Below are 6,178 nucleotides of genomic sequence, written 5' to 3' on the forward strand. Positions count from 1 at the left end.
TTTTGGATTTGTTTGTTTAATTTTAATACGCTTAGGGTTTGATAATTAGGGTAAAGTTAGTAAATTAATGTTTTTCTTAATTGAGGTTTGGGTTTTGCGGAAGTAACATTTTGTGGGTGTTGGGTTGTTAAAGTGAAAGTATAATTGTTAAAAATTAGGGTTATAGTGAAACTTAATTAAATTTTTTTTTTTTTTGTAAATTACTATGTATGGAAGCTTTACGCCATGCACACCCCTTATGTTCGAACCAAGATGTCCTAGTGACCCACTTATTCACTAGGCTAATGTCGGAGGATCAGCTCATGGTTAAGCAAACCTGTAAAAAATGGAGGCTGTGGTGGAGACTCCGATCTTATGGTGGCTCTTTCTGGCTTAGCGAGCGTAGGCAAACTGAGAAGTGGATATTGAATGATATAATCTTCAACAATAGGATGGACCTCCATGATTGGATCAACAAGGACATGACAGTGTACTTTGATGGGTTCCCAAGGTTATTCAAGGAGGATTCAAGAGGAAGATCGTTGGATTTTTTGCTTTTTTTTTGGTTGGGTAGATTTTTTGTCTCTGTCATAGTTGTACTTAGGGGAGAATGTGATAGCCATTGGCTTTATTTAGGGTGGTTGTCACTGCTATGACAGATTTATTCTTGTTGTTGATATGCATGCAAGCTCCAAAAAATTTAAGTATGTTGATTATGTAATTAGTTGGAGCTTGCCAAATTTTGTATAAATGATATATTTGGGTTATTTATATGAAAGTATTTGAAGATTCTATAATGTAATTGTTTCACCATTCCTTGCACTTAGTTTAATATATAAATATTTGTATGACAGATTCTATGGAACTAAAACCTTGCATTATTGTGCACCATGGTGGAGAATGGTTTGTTAATGGTGACATTAGATACGATGGTGGTCAAGTAAGTTTGTATGAAAACTTACTTGATAATGTTGATGCTTCATATGTAAAACAAATCATAGAGAACTTAGGTTACAATAACATCATTAAGCTTCATTTTGTTGATCCTAGGAAAGATTTTGGTACTATTATTAGGTTCTTGGGCTATGCTAAGCAAAAATTTGATCTATTTTTAGCACTGCTTTTACAGTACAAGCTTGTACATGTGTACACATAACATGCAATAGTTAGGCCATTTGGGGTGGGTAATGGAAGGAGTGGAGTTGGGTCAAGTCAGTGTGGTGAGGGGTCATTAGTGCAATTGTTGTGTGATGGAGATTAGTCATTTGTCCCTGAAAATATTGGCCATACTAGAAATGATACCCATGTAGATATAGACTATGATACAGAATCCACAGACGAGGATGATGATGAATTTGTTACTGCTAGAACCAAAGTGAGTGATGACCGGAGAAAGCAACAGTCTTATGAGGAAGAAATAGAGATGCTAAAGAGAGTATCTGCAAGTAAGGGCTTGACTGAGAGTTTATTTGGTGGTGACTTTGAAGGGAATAGTGATCTTGACAGTCCTAGTGAAGATGAAGATGAGGACTATGGGTACTTGATAAGCGCATATATTTCTATATTTTTGTCCCCTAAAATTAGTCTTATGGTTGTCTTCTATGTGTTATTTGATAATATTTATTGACTTTTATCAATAAGTAAGTTATTTATGTCCATATTATATTTTATTGAATAATTAGCTTAAATAGTGTGTTTTTTTTATTATAGGTGATTACAAGTAGATTACAAGAATGAAAGTCCAAAGAGAATTCAAGCCCACTTGTGAAAGTCAACAATAAGAAAGCAAATTTGAAGAAAAGAAGAAGAACAAGCTCACGTGCCTTTATTTGGTTAAAGCCTAAAGGAAATCTATCTTTTTTTATTCCTCTTTCATCTCTCTATATACACTTATACAGAGCAAACAAAAGAAAGAGGAAATTGTTCCTACCTTCCTAATTTCACGCAAAGAATTGCAAGGGTAATTTGTTTCCTAATCTCCAAGATACGAAGCACACACGATAAGGGAATTATGGAGCAAATCAAAGGCCACATCTTTCTCTCCACAAGTAATTTCCAAAGATGATAATTGGGGATTTTTCAATTGGGTATATAAATCCCTAATTTCTACCAAAAGGAGACACACAAGCAGAGCGACATAAATTTAGAGTTGTGAGAGCAAGGTAGTAATACAAGGAGATCCGAGGGTACGAGATTAAGGAGTATTGCAAGAGAGTGGTCGACATTGGTGGAGAATCAAGTGCAGCGGCTGCCTTGAGTTAATCCAAATTTCATAAGTTTCTCTCTACTTTATTATTTAATTCTCTAGTTCTTGTGATTGAACTTGTTGATATACTTGTTAATTAGATGTTATTTTGGTTTCTAATTTCTGATTTTGGTGTAAGTGTTTGAACGCTGAGTTTATTCACATTTCAATATTAAGTATGGTATTTATTCAATTCATATGATCGTTGCTAGAATTAAAAGTTTAATACTTTATGCTTGTGATAGTGCACGATTACATGTATACAGTAACTAAGCTATACTAGATTTCTATTACGCGGCGTTTAATAGTTATTTAGATTTGTTAACGGCTTAATATTATTGTTGTGAGCGGCTCATGGTAATTTTATTGAGTTTATGAATTGATCTGATAAAGGAAGTTTACCGGGGTTGGCAATATTTTAGCAAGATTCTAAGTTTTTAGTGAGCTTAATAACGAACTGATCGCGGCGGTAGTTCGACAACCTATTTACTAAACTTATTATTGAACTACACCAAATGACTGGGATTAAGAAACTAAGTTGTGTTTAATTTATCCATGATCGAACCTAAGTTTTGTTGGTTGCTTGTTTGTCACTTGATATAGTAGTCTAGTATTATTATAGTATTATATAGTCTATATATTATTAGTAGTTATAATTATTACAGTTATTAGTCAACACTATTCCAAACACCCCCCATTCTATGTTCATATGTAGGAAATCATGTATATATTAGTAGTCATATTCTTTATGTGCATAATAGTTTATTATTTTCGTTGTGAGCTAACTTTGAGAGTTATGAATTTTAATAATCTTCTCGTGGGATCGACCCTTTCTTACCCTTTTACTATTTGTTAATATTTTTGAAGGAATAAGATAGGTATTATAAATTATTAATTTGTATACGGTAAACGACACGTATCAAATTTTGGCGCCGTTGCCGGGGAGATTTATAAAAAATTTGTTCTTCAAAGTTAAATTGAGTTGCTATATTTTTGTACTTAATTTTCTTATCTAGTTATAAAAGAAAAAAAATCTTTACTATCTTGGTTTGTCTAGTAGTTGGGTGAGTTGGATATTTCTCATTATATAGTATGTTTCTTGATCTTGGTTTTTCGTACTATATGCTTGGTTGTTTCTTTCTTGCTCATCTACTAGTTTAAATTTTGCATTTTTTTAGAGGTCTTATGAAGCTACTGCTCTGTTTTTGCTTGTGTGATTTGATAATGTTCTAACTTACATCTTCATTTTGCTATAGGATTAGTTATTCGTGCACTAGTGCTTAGACTAAATAATGTGTTATCTATGCCATTGTTTATCATGTAGTTCAATTATGTGAGTTTGTATAAGTAATTGAACTTTCCATAGTTAACTGCACCACTAAAAGTTCTCTGTAGGTAAGCTATAGTAATTCATGAAAGTGACTTTTATGCTATCTCAAACTTTTACATTAACAGTGAGTAAGCATCATGTTTAAGACTATCCAACATGCTTGATTGGGTTATGTTCATATATTATCAACTGTGAATTAAAGTGTTTGCTCAGGAATCTACTCAGTTATAGTTCAAGAAATATAATCTTATATATGTTAGATGGGTCTAATAAGTATCCCTTGTTTCTTGGCCAAATTTTTGCAAGGTATAATCTTGTTTAATCCAATCTTGCTTATTTTTAAGCTAAAGTTATCTTTGATCTAGTAAGTGAAATATTATGAGCAGTACATCCTTGTGTCTTGCCGACTTATTATCTAATTTACCCTAAATCCAAAGTTTATCGACCTTTTGTAGGATGTAGATTATAAACTAATATTCTATACACCATAATTCTAGTTCTTTTACGAGTTTTCTCTACTCTAGCTAATGATCATATCTATATTTGGTAGCTAATTCATTGATCATAAAACAACCTTATGTTGGCCCTAAACCATAATTGATTAGCATTTTATATGACTGCTATGTTCCTGGTGCCTTGTTAAATTTTTAAATGCATGGTCAATGTTAGACACTCTGATTACATACACAAGTATATTATGGAAGCATATATATACTCATAAAATGCTGAATTAAATTGGTTTTGATTGTTGACTGATACTCTTGTATTAAACTGTATGAAATGTCTTTATTTATTTCAGTATAATTTTTCAGACAATAATTCTAATAGACATTGTCGACTTGTGACACAATATGTTTAGAATAAGAGTTAACTAGTTATAAATACAGACTGATCAGACTCGATTTTTAGAAATTCTTGTTTGTAAGTGATGATTATAAGTGAAAATTGCAAGTTGAAGTGTAATACATAACAAGAAGTACACGTAAGATCCAACACACTTTTAATATGGTTTTAATTCAATAGCCTAAAAGTTGTTTTTCATACTACCATTTCTTATCTTTCATATTGTCAGCATGCGTTCATCTAACTAACTTATGAGCACATTTACAGGTTAGAGGGTAAAATATATGGAAGGGCTTGAAAGTTAAAGTATGACAGTAATATATTGTTGAAGTAATTATGCAATGTGTCATTATAATTACAACAAGCTCAGTGTGAAAATAACAACTTTAGTTATTCAACTTCCTGCAAATTGTTCTTAGATTAGTCTGATTAGACCTCATAGGTTTATTGTTTCTGTGATGATTAAATAAAAAAAAAAAAGGGTGCTGCATATGATGTCAAGATTTAAATGCGTTTAAACTTAGCATATGAATGAATTACCAGCACAATTGGTACAAGTTTTATTCACATCTTTAAGCTGTCATTTCAGAGTTTCTGTATATTATTCCTTTTAACTTATTAATTTATGCTCCAACATTCATATGCACTATCATCTGATTTATATCTAATATATGGTATGAGTTGAATATGCTTAAATCTATATGTAGCAAGAGCCATATCTAAATGAGCATAGAATTATGCTAGTACATGTCGCACTCTATTTCTATAAATTTCCAAATCAGCATTCTACTAACTTAATAGCTGTTCAATTAGTTCATGTTTAGCTGATTTGTATTTTCTGCTCAGGTTTATGGTCAAATATTAGCAGGTAATAATTTTGCATTTTCTATTTACAGTACATGAACACACGCTTACGACGTGAACGATTGTTGTTTGATCCAGAAATAGAGCGTACAGCTAGAAAAACAAGGAAAGAATTCTTACAAAAACAACGGGAAGAACGTCTTTATCTTGAGAACTTATTCAAAGACGAAGAAGAAATGGGTGATGAAAGAACCTTGAAGGAGCTAGCTGCACCTAAACTGGATGATGAACCCTTGGCATGTTTTTCCAACCTTGGAAAAACCTCTAAAGTTAAACTCAGGTTTTCTCAATCTTTTACCAAAATTCTATGGTCGTGGAGGTGAGGATCCGAATCGATTTCTTAAAGAATTTTTGGTTGTTTGTTCTTCTATGAAACCTGAAGGTATTGATCCTAATCATGTCAAACTACATTCTTTTCCATTTTCATTGTTTGACATAGCTAAAGATTGGTTGTATTCCCTTCCTCCTGGATCAATTACTACATGGGATGCACTACAAAAAGCTTTTCTAGAAAATTTCTTCCCTGCTAGTAGAATTGGATCCATTAGGAAAGAGATTTGTGGTGTCAAACAACATTCTAATGAGTCATTATATGAATATTGGGAACGTTTTAAGAGACTTTGTGCTTCTTGCCCCCAACATCAAATTAGTGACCAACTTCTTATCCAATATTTTTATGAGGGTCTTTTGGGTAACGATAAAAATATGATTGATGCGGCTAGTGGGGGTGCTTTAGTTGATAAAACACCTACACAAGCTAGACAATTAATTAGTAACATGGCCCAAAATGCTCGACAATTTGGCTCACGTAGCGATGTGAAAACAGTAAATGAATTTGACTTAACTTCTGTTAAAAGTCAGTTACAGGAAAATGCACAACAAATAGCACCCTCACTACATTGATGTCTAAGTTTGTT

General features: G+C 32.5%; 1 non-coding gene across 1 annotated transcript; it reads right to left on the reverse strand.

The window, feature by feature from the left end:
- Nucleotides 1-5,800: 5,800 nt before the first annotated feature.
- LOC125494528 (small nucleolar RNA R71) lies at nt 5,801-5,908 on the reverse strand. Its single transcript, XR_007270775.1, has one exon. It is a non-coding gene; the product is annotated as a small nucleolar RNA R71 (small nucleolar RNA).
- Nucleotides 5,909-6,178: the final 270 nt, after the last annotated feature.

The sequence above is a fragment of the Beta vulgaris genome, chromosome 1 (assembly GCF_026745355.1).
Source record: "Beta vulgaris subsp. vulgaris cultivar EL10 chromosome 1, EL10.2, whole genome shotgun sequence".
Taxonomy (NCBI): domain Eukaryota; kingdom Viridiplantae; phylum Streptophyta; class Magnoliopsida; order Caryophyllales; family Amaranthaceae; genus Beta; species Beta vulgaris.